Source organism: Oncorhynchus mykiss, chromosome 5 (genome assembly GCF_013265735.2).
Source record: "Oncorhynchus mykiss isolate Arlee chromosome 5, USDA_OmykA_1.1, whole genome shotgun sequence".
Taxonomy (NCBI): Eukaryota; Metazoa; Chordata; class Actinopteri; order Salmoniformes; family Salmonidae; genus Oncorhynchus; species Oncorhynchus mykiss.
The window spans coordinates 11,945,113-11,963,420 of record NC_048569.1 but is presented as its reverse complement, the minus strand read 5'-3'; the positions used below and the strand labels follow the sequence as shown (position 1 = coordinate 11,963,420).

The following is an 18,308-nucleotide window of genomic DNA, read 5'->3' as shown; positions in this document are numbered from 1 at the left end:
TCCACAGTACTACATAGAGCCATGACTACATGGAACTCTATTCCACATAAAGTAACTCATGCAAGCAGTAAAATTAGATTTGAAAAACAGATACAAATACATCTTATGGAATAGCAGGGACTGTGAAGCGACACAAACATAGACACATGAATACAAACACACGATAACATACGCACCATACTCACACGTACACATGTATTTTGTGTTATAGATATGTGGTAGTAGAGTAGGGGCCTGAGGTCACACAGTTAATACATTGTGAAATCTGTTCTGAATGTATTGGTGGTGCAGGGGACTAATTCCATGGTTAGAGGACCGTAGATCATTGGTTTGAATCGCACTGACGCCGCGCCACAATAAAAAATAAATGTGTTTGCATAATTAATGCCTAAGCAAATGGATTTTCATCTGTGCATGGAGTTCAAAAAGGATAAATTAAGCTAGCAGTGTTATTAGAATTCTTATTGAAACATGTTCTCAAACGTTATTTAATTACCTTCAAATAACCTATGATTTTTTATTCTCAGAATGTTAATAAAACCTCTCAGGAAAACTTTCAGGGAACCGTAGTAAAACGTTCTCAGAACCTCCCTGCAACTTAAAATGAACGTTACCAGAACAGGCAAAAATCTCACCTCCGTTCTCAAAACTTAAAAATGCAGTTTTACCAGTCAGGAAACTTATGGCTTCGTTCCCAGAAACAATGGGAAACCACAAAAGTATGGTCCCACAACTTCCAAGGAACAAAATGTGCTAGCTGGGTAGTAGCCTTGCAAGAGGCTCATAGGAGCAGCTTCATGTACAAGTACACACCCTGGACAGGACGCTAGACTATGGCAGGGCTTTGGCAGGGTTTGAACCTTGAGTTTATCAACTACATGTACAAGTGTGAATAACTAAGAGTCTTATAGGAGGTTGAGTTTTCACCTGACAAATCCTACAACACAGAACAAAACATCTTGTCATCTTTTGATACTTTAAATCTAAAACGTTCAATTATTTATTCTTAGAAGGCGAATTGAATTCTTAAAAAGTTTGAATGTCAGATCTGTCATTTGTCAGCCCACATTAGCATGTAAATGACCCAGAGGATGTATTTAGCTAAATTGCTAAATTGACAGTGCCATGATCTCATCCTGTGACATGATCTCTTCCTGTGACATCTGCTTTATAAATCAAGTGAGTTAGTTCATGAGTTTTGATTGGACTTGCAGTAGGAATACCTCGACAGGACAGACAGTTTCCTTTACTAGATAATCAAAAATAATCTAGCACTTCCCATTTCCTTTACATTCAGGAGGAACATGAATGACCCTGTGCTGTGTGTGCGTTTGTGTGGGTGCGTGTATGTCACAGTGGTGGGGCAGGACTCCAAACACCTTATCACAAATGTCCTTATCTGGTTACAGTTTTTCTCAATTGCTAAAACACTAAAACCCATTGGCTGAACAAAGTTCTCAGTTGCCTGGACTCATTTAGCTAATTATGCAGTCTGTTGTCAATACCTTAAACCATTTCACATGGTAAAACACAATTTGCAGATCTCACTTAGACTTTTCAGCAAAACTCTAAAAACATTCTCATTCTCAAAACACATTCTGCACTCTAATGCACATGTCATCCATACTGGTAAACACAAGTGGCAACAATCAAATACAAATAGAGAACACATGTCATTGATTGAACACAACCACTCAAAATTGATTTAACCTGTTTCAAATGATGCGACACAACCAATATAAGCCAATTCAGAGAGCAAACAGGTTGTTGAAGGTGGGAAGGAGAAAGTCTGAGAATGGATACTGTAGTACAGTGCATTGTAGGCTGTATACTGTACAATGGACAGATTGTATGGCCCTGAACATTGTGCTTTCCATTTACAGTTTTTTCCAACTGCTTACACAAGTTTTCTAAACTGTCTCCTTTTTTTCAAAACTCTACACACAATTCCCAAAACTGCACACACAAAATGCAAAATGCCTCACATCTCCTTCAAAATGTAACACTGCATTCAAAATTACATGTCAGAATGAAGCATTTGCATCAAATGGCAAACACTGCTTTCATAATAGTATATTTTTGGATATACCATGTAAACACTGTTGTTCTAAATCTAAAGCTCTTTGGTCTTTCATAGGCTTATATCTACATTTCAATACAATGTTCTACAGTGAACGTAATCTGCTGAGAGGGGTAACAAGTACACTGTAAACACCAATGCAATGTAGAAACAGAAAATATTTATTAGGCCAAACATTACTGTTGTATACAGTAGCATACAACAAAACCATAAAAATATGTAAACCAAAAGTATATTCTTTAGAATACAGTAAAGAACACAATTGTGTGTGTGGGGTCCCGGGGGGTCAGTCCAGGAATTGGTAGGGGGGGAATCACCAGTGCTAAGCTACGCTTCATCTCTTCTCCGGCCTGAGTCTGGCCACAATACTTCGTCCACATCACAGGATACGTTTTCTCTTGCCAAACATCGGGGGAAGTACAGTGCCTTACAAAAGTATTCGGCCTCCTTGAACTTTGCGACCTTTTGCCACATTTCAGGCTTCAAACATAAAGATATAAAACTGTATTTTTTTGTGAAGAATCAACAACAAGTGGGACACAATCATGAAGTGGAATTACATTTATTGGATATTTCAAACTTTTTTAACAAATCAAAAACTGAAAAATTGGGCGTGCAAAATTATTCAGCCCCTTTACTTTCAGTGCAGCAAACTCTCTCCACAAGTTCAGTGAGGATCTCTGAATGATCCAATGTTGACCTAAATGACTAATGATGATAAATACAATCCACCTGTGTGTAATCAAGTCTCCGTATAAATGCACCTGCACTGTGATAGTCTCAGAGGTCCGTTAAAAGCGCAGAGAGCATCATGAAGAACAAGGAACACACCAGGCAGGTCCGAGATACTGTTGTGAAGAAGTTTAAAGCCGGATTTGGATACAAAAAGATTTCCCAAGCTTTAAACATCCCAAGGAGCACTGTGCAAGCGATAATATTGAAATGGAAGGAGTATCAGACCACTGCAAATCTACCAAGGCCTGACCGTCCCTTTAAACTTTCAGTTCATACAAGGAGAAGACTGATCAGAGATGCAGCCAAGAGGCCCATGATCACTCTGGATGAACTGCAGAGATCTACAGCTGAGGTGGGAGACTCTGTCCATAGGACAACAATCAGTCGTATATTGCACAAATCTGGCCTTTATGGAAGAGTGGCAAGAAGAAAGCCATTTCTTAAAGATATCCATAAAAAGTGTCGTTTAAAGTTTGCCACAAGCCATCTGGGAGACACACCAAACATGTGGAAGAAGGTGCACTGGTCAGATGAAACCAAAATTGAACTTTTTGGCAACAATGCAAAACGTTATGTTTGGCGTAAAAGCAACACAGCTGAACACACCATCCCCACTGTCAAACATGGTGGTGGCAGCATCATGGTTTGGGCCTGCTTTTCTTCAGCAGGGACAGGGAAGATGGTTAAAATTGATGGGAAGATGGATGGAGCCAAATACAGGACCATTCTGGAAGAAAACCTGATTCTGCAAAAGACCTGAGACTGGGACGGAGATTTGTCTTCCAACAAGACAATGATCCAAAACATAAAGCAAAATCTACAATGGAATGGTTCAAAAATAAACATATCCAGGTGTTAGAATGGCCAAGTCAAAGTCCAGACCTGAATCCAATCGAGAATCTGTGGAAAGAACTGAAAACTGCTGTTTACAAATGCTCTCCATCCAACCTTTACTGAGCTCGAGCTGTTTTGCAAGGAGGAATGGGAAAAAGTGTCAGTCTCTCGATGTGCAAAACTGATAGAGACATACCCCAAGCGACTTACAGCTGTAATCACAGCAAAAGGTGGCGCTACAAAGTATTAACTTAAGGGGGCTGAATAATTTTGCACGCCCAATTTTTCAGTTTTTGATTTGTTAAAAAAGTTTGAAATATCCAATAAATGTCATTCCACTTCATGATTGTGTCCCACTTGTTGTTGATTCAAAAAAATACAGTTTTATATCTTTATGTTTGAAGCCTGAAATGTGACAAAAGGTCGCAGGGGGCCGAATACAAGGGCCGAATACTTTCGCAAGGCACTGTATCTCCTAGCATGGCGTATCCAACCTTGGACAGAGGCAACCTCTATGTCCCCACATAGACCATATTTATAATTGCAGTCTCTTGTACATCTGTAAACAAGCGTCCTCGTCCTCCATGATGTCTTTGACTCTCAGTCCAGCCTCTCTCATGGTCAAACTGTGGTTGATCACATGATCAACAAGTGTTGCCCTAATCTCATCAGAGATGGCTCTCCTTCCTTCTCTTCTTTGCCCTCGTCCTCTTCTTCATCCTCCTCTCCCTCCTACTCCTTTTGCTCTCTGTCCATTGTTGGCATCCATTGTTCAAAACAGGTTATCTGACCTATGACCTATTTATAGGCCTATACTACAGTAAAGCAGTGATTTGTTAGTGATCAGTTAAGCTATTAGTGTTTGCACATGTTTGCACATGTGAGGAGTGTGTGTGGTGAATAAAGTGTCACATTTTGATTGGTTGTGTTTGGAAAAGGAAAGCAAGTCCCTTCCTGTTAGATTTTTGTGTTTTAGGTAGAGAATTGTGTGTAGTGTTTTGAAAAAAGTGTTTTATGCAATTGACAACTGAGTCAAAGGCTGAGAAATAGCTTATGGTTTGGGATATTTGGTGTGTAGTTCAGCACTTTAAGTGAGAGGTTTCAAAAATCGTGTGACATGAAAAGATTTTGTGTGTAAGCAGTTGGATAAAACTGTATTAACAGTACTGACTGCTCAATAGATTTTGACTGGTTGCAGGTTCATATCAACAAAGAACAAGAATTACAGTATCACAGAGACAAAGGACAAGTTTGTGAAATGCAGGGTACAGTACTGTAAAAATATGGGTACAAGGAGGAGGAAGAACAAAAAACAAAATTGCAAAGAGCAAAGCAGAGTAGTAATTTCTGATCCATTTTGAGCTACTATGATAGAACATGTTTTCGTTCATCAAAAGACAATGATGGAAAAATATGAATATTTTTTTAGATTAAAAATGTACTTCTCCCTGAAAATGGTATGTTTTGAACAATGTGTTTTCTATTTTTCGGTGTATTGTTTACTGATTGCTTGAGAGTGTATATCATTTTGATCACTTTGTTTATGATTTGAGAGCAGTGTTTGATTTTGAACACAGGTAAAACTGTTTTGAGGCGAATGTTTCATTTTGCAAGAGGAGTCAGAGGTTTTGTAAATAGTGCTTGAAGATGAGGTTTTGTGTTTAATGTTTTCAGGAAATGGAGCAGGGTTTCAGAAATTGTGTTTTAGCAATTGAGAAAAACTGTAATTCAATGAACCTTCGGCTAGTGTGAACGTGAAGCTTCGGAGTTGGAAACTTTTACCGGTAGAGAGAGAATGAGTGAGTAGGTCTATGTTCTTAGTGAAGCTTTAAAGTTGTCTTTATCTAGATTGATTCAAATTGATATGGTTAGTTTGTCTTTGCATGATCTGAGCATTGAGAGAGAGAGAGAGAGAGAGAGAGAGAACAAACGCAGCTGCTGTGTCTCTTGTCATCTGTGGTGTGTCGTCTGCCTTTCACTTGACCCACTCAGCTGTATACCAGGACAACCTGCCTTTCACTTGACCCACTCAGCTGTATACCAGGACAACCTGCCTTTCTTTTAAACACACTTTGCCTGGGAAACTGCTCCAGTATGGGGTCCCATAGTCCTCTACCAACTACTTATCTCCCTACCTAATAGGCTTGGGTGGTATACCGTATACACGGTATTAAAAGGGTATTTTGAAGTACTGACGGTATGATTTTCAATACCGTCCCCAAAAAATGTGATTGTTCGTTTACAAAGAGCGCATGGGGCTTAGCAAATGTGACGTGACGATCCACTGTTGAGCAGCACAAGAGAGGCGATCAAGTTACACAAGGAATTCACAACTAATGTTTGCCAGCTAAGTTAACTATCTAAGATGTGCCAAGTACATTTTCTCCAGCTCAGAGCTCCAGCTATGCATTTTGGTTTGCTAACTTGCTAGCTATAACATTAGGTGTCTAGCTTGCAATATCAAGCTGCTTGGTTACAGCAAAGACAATCAATCCCCTTCTGGATCAAGTGTGAGTAGCCTTTTGAGATAGATAGTATAATATATAGTATATATATAATATATAATACTATCTATAATATATAGATAGTATATAGATAGTATAACTTTATGAGCCAGGTTGTCTGTCCTTGCATTTGGTTTATGTTCGCTTGTGCTTATTAGCATATAGCTAGCGTCAGCTAAAGGAATTCGCTAGTATTTTGTTAGTTAGTATTTTGTTAGTATAAGAAATAATCAAAAAAAATTGCCTCTCTGCCGGTAATACCGTATACCCTGTTATGGTACAGAAACTGTATGAAGGTATGGAAATCCAATGCTTTAAGACATGGCGTTTCAATCAGTAATGTAGAGCTAGAAAAATTGGTGGGTAAACTTTGATTGGCAGTCACGGTGCAAAGAATTAGGTTCGCTATACTTTCAATGCATTTTTTCCCAAAAGGTTGGTAAACTTTACCCTCCACTGCATCACTGGGTTCAATGTATTTGCTATAGAAGATGTAGAGCAGAATTGGGGAAAATTCTATTTCATTTCACATCAGGAAATACATTGGAACCCACTTAGCTAAATAACAGAACTAAACAAATGTCTAGAAAATGTCAACTACTGTATGTGAACTACTACAGTAAGACACTGTTCAGTGAAGTACCAGGCACAAGCAGTGAGAGGCACAGCCTAATTAAGAGTGTGTGTGTGTGTGTGTGTGTGTGTGTGTGTGTGTGTGTGTGTGTGTGTGTGTGTGTGTGTGTGTGTGTGTGTGTGTGTCGGTTGCCACTTACCATGCTCACTAATGTCTCCAAAGCTCACGGTGTTCAAATGGTCTTTCTCTAAGCAGCCCCTTGCTACTGTTTATTGGGACAGGTGGTGCATTCAGAAAAGCTGTACAATTCCCCTATCTGAGATATCTACTGCAGCCCTCTTCATCCACATACAACACCCATTCTGCCAGTCACATTCTGTTAAAGGTGCCCAAAGCACACACATCCCTGGGTCGCTCCTCTTTTCAGTTCGCTGCAGCTAGTGACTGGAATGAGCTGCAACAAACACTCAAACTGAACAGTTTTATCTCAATCTCTTCATTCATAGACTCAATCATGGACACTCTTACTGACAGTTGTGGCTGCTTTGCGAGATGTATTGTTGTCTCTACCTTCTTGCCCTTTGTGTTGTTGTCTGTGCCCAATAATGTTTGTACCATGTTTCGTGCTGCTATCATGTTGCGGTGCTACCATGTTGTTGTCACGTTGTGTTGCTACCATGCTGTGTTGTCATGTGTTACTGCCTCTGTATGTTGTTGACTTTAGGTATCTCTTTATGTAGTGTTGTGTTGTCTCTCTTGTCGTGATGTGAGTTTTGTCCTATATTTATATTTTATTTATATTTGTATTTTTAATCCAATCCCAGCAGGAGGCCTTTTGCCTGGTAGGCCGTCGTTGTAAATAAAAATGTGTTCTTAATTGACTTGCCTAGTTAAATAAAGGTTAAATAATGTTTTTTATTTTTTAAATGCCAAGTGATCCCTGCACAACACATAAGCTCACACAACCCAATAAAGCATCGCACTTTAAAGGGGGATTCCACTAATGGTCAAACGTGTTTGGGGAAACAAAAAACATTAGGATATACTCATAAACATGTATGTTGACAGATGTTGAGAGGATACAGCATTTTTGCTCATCCCATAACCCCAAAAAAGGTAACTTGGTCCATTTGATGCCCCACCTGCGTTAGCTGTGATTGATTGAGCTTTCCTGTCTCAAAACTGTCCAGCCCCGTCTATCCGGTACTCCAAGCCGACTTGAGCAAACGCGCAAATTATTTGAAAGACTTTAAATACTACTTGAGCCCAGGTCTGGCCAGTGTCCGCATATCATTTCACCTAACGCTCTAGTTTTCATAATCAGAAGTGGGATTAGAACCAAAGGAGGTTGTTGGTTCCAGACAGTCAGACATCAGGGGATGAGGAGGGTCAGACAGTAAGGATGGGAAGTGTGGCTGCCACCAGAGACAAGAGAGCAGGAAATGACAGTAAAGTCGCCCGTTTATGGCGGCTTCCAGGCAGTGGACTTGGATACGAGAGGCCTGGAGTGAAAATATAGAGTTACACACTTTGCTGCCCTGAGGACCCAGACCCAAACAGCAGAGAGAGATATCAGAGGGATATGTTGGTAGGCGCCAACCGTGAAAGCCTTAGTCATAACGCCAAAACGATGTTATCTTATGACAAATTGTATTATAGAATGTTATGCCATTGTGCAGTTAAAAAAGATGTGCATTAGGGAAAGTATGCTAATGGGTAACTCCTCTGTCACTCGGTGACATCGTTGCCATTGTTATCGACATTCTGCTGACTAATGCCCAGTCTTTCTGAACGGGGGCAAATGACTGTTTTGTCTAAATTACACTAAAGTGGCTTGGAAATATGATTACTAAAGTAGGCAAATAATTAGTCGGAAACAACTTTGCCATCCTTATGATGCAGGGCAAGTTTACTTTAGAGAGATGGCAATGTTGCCATTAGGTAGTAAAATTTGTAAAAAAAAATATCTAGCAATGCTAATATTAGCTAGCTAAAATTCAGTGCTGTCCCCTCAATCTTAGGTGGCTAGCTAAAGTTACACTGCAACTAAAGTCAATCTGGTGACATCACAATGATGACAAAAGGTTTTCCTACTAATTATTTGCCTCCTATTTAAATCTCATCGTTTCCAAGACACAGTAATGCACTTTAGATGAACTCTTCATCAACGCCCATTGGGAATGCATTGAGTATAATGTTCAGTTGGGCATCAGTCCTAAAATGAACGTTCAAAACAATATTGTGACAAAACGTGCAACCTGGTTTCAAGTCCTGGGTACCGTTGAGCCATTGACCCTGAAAACAGCTCACTTGATTCAGACCTTAGTGCAAATGTTCCACTGTACAATCATCCCTGTTGCCCGGCAATTGACCTCTGTTACGCTGATCAAGCTGCCAAATTTGGGACTTAGGATCAAATTGTACTACTGCTGCCAACAATGTTAGAGCGTCTTTAACAAGACTGATCTCAAATAGACACTTAATCTGAAAACATACTGTATACCAGTATGATTCCTGATTGAATAATCTGTCCCTTCTAGGGTTTACGGGTTGGCTCTATACCCTGATATCTAATGCAGAGGTCTGCAATGCTCTTTGAAGTTAAGCGTGTGCCCTCTTTGACTTTTAGAGAAAAGTAATGTTGTCATAAGAGAAGAATTTCCAATTATCAGAACTTGCTCAAATAAAGTGTAGATTACATTTGCTGGGTCTACGTCTGTGATACTTCCTATAGAGAGTGAACTGTGAATGTGATGGGGATAGGCTACCTCTTCATGCCATCCTCATCCATTTAGCCATGTTTAGCTAGCTAGAACATGGGCAAAACTACATTTAACTTGATTAGAACATGGGCGAAACCAACTTTAGCTACCTAGAACATCGGTGAAATTGACTTTAGCTAGGTAGAACATGGGTGAGACTAAGTTTAGCTAGAACATGGGCAAAACCAAATATAGCTGGATTAGAACATGAGTGAAACCAATGTTAGCTAGCTAGAACATGGGTGAAACCAACATTAGCTAGCTAAAACATGGGAAAAACAAGTTGAGCTAGCTATAACATGGGTGAAATCTACTTAAACTAGCTAGAACATGGGTGAGACTAAGTTTAGCTAGAACATGGGCAAAACCAAATTTAGCTGGATTAAAACATGGGAGAATCCAACGTTAGCTAGCTAGAACATGGGTGTAACCAAGAAGATAGCCGGGATATGCTTTCCCTTTAAGATGGTTTCCTCTAGGTTTCTTCCTTCTAGGGAGTTTTTCCTAGCCAATGTGTTTCTTCTTCTGCTTGCTCTTAATTACCGTAATTAATCTAAATTAAGATAGAAATGCTAAACCATTTAAGTTCTTCTTCTAATTATTCCATATTCTAAAGTGTAAAACCCAACAACATTACATCCGAAACATCACATTACTATGTAGGAGTCAGAGTATGCTACGTGGGATAGGGTGTATAATTAAGCAATAAGGCCCGAGGGGGTGTGGTATATGGTCATATACCACAAACCCCAGAGGTGCCTTACTGCTATTATCAAATGGTTACCAAGGTAATTAGTGCAGTAAAAATACATGTTTTGTCATACCTGTGGTATATGATACCACGGCTGTCAGCCAATCAGCCTTCAGGACTCGAACCACCCAGTTTATAAATGAATGAAGATCAGTAATGTAATTATTTGGTGGGTGCCTATATTTGTCCAAGTGTGTATTATACACATGTTCGAATAGGACATTTTATTTTCTTGCATATGTCAATTCTCCCTGAGACACCCTCAAAGAGTGGGGTCGTGGCCAGCGTCTACCATTATCAACGGCAACCCTGGAGTAATTAGGGTTAAGTGCCTTGCTCAAGGGCACATCAACTGATTTTTCACCTTCTCAGCTCGAGGATTCAAACTAGCAACCTTGGGGATATTGGCCCAACACTCTAACCGCTAGGCTAACCGCTAGGCTACCTGCCACCAGCAGATCACTGCCGAGTGCAAAACAAAATCGGATCTCAATCCAATTGCACATACAGTATGTTACTATGTGATCTACTATACAATACATTTGCATCTATATCATTCAATTCAGATATGTAATACAGTACCACCCGGGGAAGGAAAAAAAAACAACTGACCTGCAATAAACCCAAACATGATTTTAATCCTGTATCACATTTATATATAAAAAAATTATATAGGGTACACATCCTGAATGAATATACCATGAGAACTTTTCATTGTTGCAACTGTGGTTTGGATTTGTAAAGGTAACTCAGACCGCATGAAAGACGGGTTCATTTTACAGTCGGCTTTGTCAACAATTGTTGTAGATTTTTGGAAGTGGGAGACATTGAGGCCGGCAGTCTAGCTCTGCATGTCTACTGAGATTTGTCATGCCATTGTAATACTAGATTGGAGTTTTAAACAAACAACCAAATAAGTTTTGTTATAGTGGAGAGGGATTGGGCTTTATCAAATATGAGCTCAGTTCAACTCAAAAGGTGAGTTTCAAGGTGGGAGAAATACATTCTTGATGAAAAGCCACAGTACTTTGCCCCTTAGAGACACCATAAGGAGCACCCAGAACTTCCCCCTCACTTAAGAATAAGAGTATGTTCCGTTGACAGGTCCAGAATGATTCTGTCTCAGAAAAATGAAAGAGTGTTTTAGGAGTAACTAGGGTGGGCTCCCTCACATTTATTTATTTGTGAGGCTAAAGAACTTCTGCCCCCTTCTTATAGCTGTCCAGTACACACGGACATGTGTTCCTGTCAGTCATGGCACATCTCCATTTGTCCTCCCCTTACACTCTGTTCTCTCCCCCAGATATCTCACATTCATTTAAAGTGTTTAATTATTCATGAATTATTACAACTCTAATGTTAAAGAGTGCAGAGGCTGGTATTTAATCAAACCTGTAATGTGGACAAAGTCACTATTCTGTACTGCAAAATCACATAATTTCATATAGAACATCTTTGTTTTGTTTTATGACAGCCAGTAAACATTTTCTCAATATTTTCCACACTATGATGCATAACAATCTGGTATTTCACATTGTGGATGTCACAGCATGTAATTGATTGAATTTCCAGCCGTAGGCTCTTTGGAACCATGAAATACACCATACTGTGTATTGGATGTATCACTCATTGTACTGCAGTAACATTGAATATCACTCTGACCAAATCTCATGATCTTCCTAGTCCTGATTGTGTCCAATCTCTGCATCATCAATGTATGTTTTACATACATCATCAAGTTTGGAGAAAATAATATGGCTAGCTAGGCATTTACACAAATAAGAATAGGAAACCAGCAAAAATGTGGAAGCATCTGTAACAGCCTTGCTTATTTTTATCTGTCCTAGGGAGTCTGTGTCCATGGCTGAACCCTTTAATTATAAAAAGGAATAATGTTGTTTTTATTGCTAGCAGCTGGAGGAGCTTGCCACTCCCAAAAACAAACTGAGCTTGTTATATTATCATAATGATACAGTCGTGGTAAACGGATTAGCCTACTATGATCATGCTCCGGACTTTCTTTCCCGCGCCCACCCCCATTCAACTTATTGGTAGACTAACTGTGTTAGCAACGGCCTGTACTTCTGTTCTTTACTAGCAGTGTTAGGGAGTAAGTGGAGCAACCTTGATTTGGCCTTGAAGACTTGGCGTCGGCTCCCTAAGATAATGCCTACCCACTGGGCACAGACGTCAGTTCAAAGTCTAGTTTTGACATACATTTGGTTGAGTTGTCAATTAACGTGAAATCAACTACAAAAAAGTTCAGTGTCATTGGATTTTTTTAAATGCCCTTACGCGGAAACAACTTTGATTCAACCAGTTTTTGCCCAGTGGGTAAGCTTTAACTCAGCAGGCTAACACAGTCTTATGGCATGCAGGAAACACAGTTTCGAACCCCTGTTTGTCACATACTACACAAGAAAGCAATAATCAACACACCACACAACTATAGCTTGGACAAACTGTCATGTCTAGTCTAGATGCTGACACTCTTCTCCACTGTCTATTCACCTGACATAGTCAATATTTGACCCAAGTTTACACTTGTGGTCATCTCTCTCATCTTGTTACATGAAAGAGCGTATGTAAGGAACTGTCCCGTTATCTGGTTTTAATGTACATTCTAGAATTCCCTCCTAGCCAATCAGAAACTAATATTCAACAATGCTGTGGTATAAAACAGTGTAACATCATTGTATACCAGTGTGAGTCTCTCTCCGGACACTTTGTGCCCTTTTCTTCCATTCACAGCAGGTCACATGACTGTGGCAGCGAGACAATGATCACCATACTGCAGGAGCCTCGCGCTCCGCTCGTCACTGCCCCCGGGACACTAGGCGGCAAGATTTCTCCAACTAAAATAGTTCCACCCTGTGGCACTTACTGGCATGGGCTTAATTCAATGGTTTGGTACACACATTCTTCTTGTTAACTCATTGGAAGCTTTCTATTCAGAGTCTGTGTCGCTTTGAAAATATGAAGGGGGATGGATGATGTGACAAAGGCATTTTAAGGCACTCAAACACACACACACACACACACACACACACACACACACACACACACACACACAGAGACATAAGAATAGAATATGGGCAGAGAGACACATGCACGTGTAACAAGGGAAACTCAGGTCCCATGAAACACATGCAGATGTGTGCACAAGCGCCAACATGGTACAAAACATTAGGAACATCTTACGAATATTGAGTTGCACCACATTTTGCCCTCAGAACAGCCTCAATTCGTTGGGGCATGGACTCTACAAGGTTTCGAAGGTATTCCACAGGGATGCTGGCCCATGTTGACTCCAATGCTTCCCACAGTTGTGTCAAGTTGACTGGATGTCATTTGGAAGGTGGACCATTCTTGATACACACGGGAAACTGTTGAGCGTAAGAAACCCAGCAGTGTAGCAGTTATCGACACTCAAACCATACCCCCATTCCAATGCAGTTCGTTCAATAGTTTGTCTAGCACATTCACCCTCTGAATGACAGACACAATCCATGTCTAAATTATCAAGGTGACATCAATAAGGGATCATAGCTTTTACCTGGATTCCCCTAGTCAGTCTATGTCATGTAAAGAGCAGGTGTTCCTAATGTTTTGTACACTCAGTTTACATACAGTGTCTTCTGAAAGTATCCAGACCCCTTAACTTTTCCACATTTTGCTACGTTACAGCCTTATTCTAAAATTGAATAAATAAATAAAATATCCTCAGCAATCCACACAAAACACCCCATAATAACAAAGACAAAACAGTTTTTTAGACATTTTTGCAAATGTATTAAATACAAAAAACAGAAATACCTTATTTACATAAGTATTCAGACCCTTTGCTATGAGACTTGAAATTGAGCTAAGGTGCATCCCTATTTCAATTGATCATCCTTGAGATGTTTCTACAACTTAATAGGAGTCCACCTGTGGTAAATTAAATTGATTGGACATGATTTGGAAAGGCACACACCAGTCTATATAAAGGTCCCACAGTTGACAGTGCATGTCAGAGCAAAAACCAAGCCATGAGGTCAAAGGAATTGTCAGTAGAGCTCAGAGACAGGATTGTGTCTAGGCACAGATCTAGGGAAGGGTACCAAAACATTTCTGCAGCATTGAAGGTACCCAAAAATACAGTGGCCTCCATCATTCTTCAATAGAAGAAGGCCACTCCTCAGTAAAAGGCACATGACAGCCTACTTGGAGTTTGCCAAACGGCACCTAAAGGACTCTCAGACCATGAGAAACAAGATTCTCTGGCCTGATGAAACCAAGACTGAACTCTTTGGCCTGTAGGACAAGCGTCATGTCTGGAGGAAACCTGGCACCAACCCTACGGTGAAACATGGTGGTGGCAGCATCATGTTGTGGGGATGTTTTTCAGCGGCAGGGACTGGGAGACTAGTCAGGATCAAGGCAAAGGTGAACGGAGCAAAGTACAGAGAGATCCTTGATGAAAACCTGCTCCAGAGCGCTCAAGACCTCAGACTGGGGTGAAGGTTCACCTTCCAACAGGACAACAACTCTAAGCACACAGCCAAGACAACACAGCTTCGGGACATGTCTCTGAATGTCCTTGAGTGGCCCAGACAGAGACTTGAACCCAATCGAACATCTCTGGAGAGACCTGAAAACAGCTGTGCAGCAACGCTCCCCATCCAACCAAACAGAGCTCGAGAGGATCCCAAATACTGGTGTGCCAAGCTTGTAGCATCATATACAAGAAGACTCCAGGCTGTAATCGCTGCCAAGGTGCTTCAAGAAAGTACTGAGTAGAGGGTCTGAATACTTATGTAAATGTTATATTTCAGTTGTTTATTTTTAATACATTTACAAAAAATTCAAAAAACTATTTTTTGCTTTGTCATTATAGACTATTGTGTGTAGATTGATGAGGGGGAAAAACAATGTAATCAATATTAGAATACAGCTATAATGTAACAAAATGTGGATAAAGGCCTTGTGCAAGCTACTAGTATCAAGACACACACAATTCAATATCAAGCTCACTCAGAAGTTGCAAATTAACATTAGAAATCCCAGAGCACACAATGGGCAACCTTGCTAGTGACCTGAACAGTGGCATTGGCCCCCGAGTCAATGCCTAAACTTTGGCTTAGCTGGGTAATGTGCTGGCGCACAGGAGATGCTGGGTCGAACCCTGGCACCGGCGGTTACACTGGCACTTACAGTGGGGGAAAAGAGGACCCTATGTATAATATTTGGCTAAACTACCAGACCTCATAAATAGCAAACGTCCAGCTGCTGCTCAATACATGCGGAGTTACGGGATAACGCAGAACCACAATGACTCTAAACTCACTGGTTCCCAATGTTCGTGGAGGTAATAAAAAAACTACAATGAGAATAGAGACAGGGCTCTAGCTGTTGCTATTTACCTTCGTGAATAGACACTGAAATTGTTTCCGATGCTTGTCTCGTATCACCGCGTCGCAGCGCACCATTCAGAACCCAGAACCAAAACAACACTTTTTAAAACCTGTCACTCATGCTAAGTGGCAAGATTATTGCATAACATGATACATCTAATTCAAATACATGAATATGAGATCAATCAACTCTCCTTGAGTTTATGCCTACATCATCTTACGTTGTATAATGTTTAAGTAACCTAATTGAAAAGCAGTGCATATTTTAATCAGAAAAAAAGATGGGCTTTATAAAAGATGGGCTTCTTAAAATCAGAAGAACTTTAAAGAAAGTTAGGTTCTTATTAGGATTGTTCGAACATGTTCAACTAAACACTATATTATGTTTAATACAAACGTACACTGCAGGCTAGATAGACCCGATATTGCCCAATAGGCTACACACCAAGGAACGAAATAATTAATGCAAAACATACCTATTCTATGCGAGGGTTTTCGTCCTATTCGGGCTCATGGATCCTTTAAATGTTTCGCTCCTCACAATTGAATGGTCCTCACTAGTGAATGATGAATGATCCAAAAACTGCAGGTTGACGAAAATAAGTTTATCCGGTGGATGGTGAAACAAAACGTTTTCCACTGAAATAGGAAACGAGACCTACAGTACGCGTCCAATTATACAAACGTGGTTGAATTGTTAGAATTGCGAAAATGCTTTGGTTTGGCTCATTTACTGTACATCCCAACAGCCGTCGGACAGTGAGAAAGTTATCCCGAATGTCAAAAACACTGGCACCACTCTTGTGATGACCTCACCGCGGCGTCAGCCAATCAGGACGGTAAGGGATGCAAGGAGACTTGTAAAAAGGGCTCGACACTTTTTTTGTGGCAACTGGAAATTTTGTTTTTGCTGTTGAAAGAAAAAAAGATACCATTATTTTGGATCGTTTCAATATGAACATAGATGTGAAAAATTAGTTTACTGAATGTAAAAATGTTCAATTAAATACATGGGAAAATATGTATTTATCTAAAATGTGCTTTGCAATCTGCGTAACACTCTCCAATGAGCCAATGAAAGGAGCATACAGTATTATAGGCCTAGGTTTACGTTGGATAATTTTTCAACATCTCTGGTGTCATCTAGCGGTGAATGTTGTGTATCACGTGGAATTACTGTACAGCATGGCCAAGCCTATGGTCCATGCTCTTGATACAAAGGATGGCAAAAGTGTACACTTCAGAAGAAGGAAGATATTATTAGTGGTCAGAACTCACCCCTGCAATAGAGTAGTTTGCTGTGTAGGCCCATTAGGCTACAATTAATTCATTCATTTATTTATCTAACCTTTATTTAACCAGGAAGTACTCAGAGTGTCCTGGCCAAGATAGGCAGCACCAAGTCATTACACAATTACAGACAGACAACATGAAAAATTACAAGTAATCTAGTCAAAAAAACATAGAATTCACAAGAGTATAACAAAATCATAAAACAGCAAATTAAAAACATTGACAGGTCAAGGAATCAGTCTCAAAATCCTTTGTCGGTGAATTAAAAACACCAATCGAGACAAGTTCTTCCAGTTCAAAAGTATTTTGTAAGGCGTTCCAAGCCAATGGCACAGAGTACATAAAATCCCTTTTACCAAATTCAGTTCGGACATTTGGAACCGTTAGCAGGATAAAGTCCTGCGAACGAAGAGAGTACCCACCACATTTCTGAACAAAAATGCCCAAGTAAAATGGTAGTAAACCCAAAATGGCTTTGTAAATAAAAGTATACCTGTGACTGAGCCTATGAGTGACTAGAGAAGGCCAGCCAACCATGGTATACAAAGTGCAGTGGTACGTAAGGGTTTTGCAGTTTAAAATAAACCTCAATGCGCCATGGTTAAGGGCGTCAATTGATCTCAAACACTGAGCAGAAGGATTCATATATAAAATATCCCCAATATCCACATACCTGGGGTGGCAGGTAGCCAAGTGGTTAGTGGTTAGAGCGTTGGACTAGTAACCAAAAGGTTGCAAGATCGACTCCCTGAGATGACAAGGTAAAAATATGTTGTTCTGTCCCTTAACAAGGCAGTTAACCCACTGTTCCTAGACCGTCATTGAAAATAAGAATTTGTTCTCAACTGACTTGCCTAGTTAAATAAAGGTAAAAGAAAATAGTCTAGTAAAGGCATAAATGTAGCTGATACTAGCCTCCTTCTGGCTTCAAAAGAAAAACAGGCCTTATTCCTAAAAGAAAATCCCAACTTCAGTTAAAAAAAAAAATTGTAAGTTGTTTAATATGCAATTTAATAAAAGAGAGGTCATCATCAATTAATATTCCAAGATATTTATATGAGGTTACAGTCTCAATCTCATTGCCCTGGCAGATAGTAATAGGCGAAAGGTTCAGAGATCTATTTCTTGCTTTAGAAAACACCATTAGTTTTGTCAGTATTGAGGATAAGCTTCAATTGACACAAGGTATGTTGCAAGTTGAAAGCAATGTGGTGGACAGCTCCAATGCATCAAGCAGTACGTCTTCCCAGTGGGCATATGACATGATAAAGATGTCTTTTACTGGTTGAAATTAGGTCGGTACATCATATAACCATATAGCCATATTACATCCAGATTAAGAAGACCTCTTCATGATGTCTTTTTGATGTCATGAAAAT

General features: G+C 39.9%; 1 protein-coding gene across 3 annotated transcripts in view; it reads right to left on the bottom strand.

The window, feature by feature from the left end:
• megf10 (multiple EGF-like-domains 10) overlaps positions 1-16,420 on the bottom strand; it is a 104,563-nt gene extending 88,143 nt beyond the window's left edge. For 2 of the 3 annotated variants that reach the window (XM_021601689.2, XM_021601691.2), the window contains exon 1: positions 16,113-16,418. The gene's annotated coding sequence lies outside the window, so the exon portion shown is untranslated. Of the gene's footprint in view, positions 1-16,112 lie in introns of all 3 variants that reach the window. The other variant, XM_036976788.1, reaches the window with a different exon arrangement.
• Positions 16,421-18,308: the final 1,888 nt, after the last annotated feature.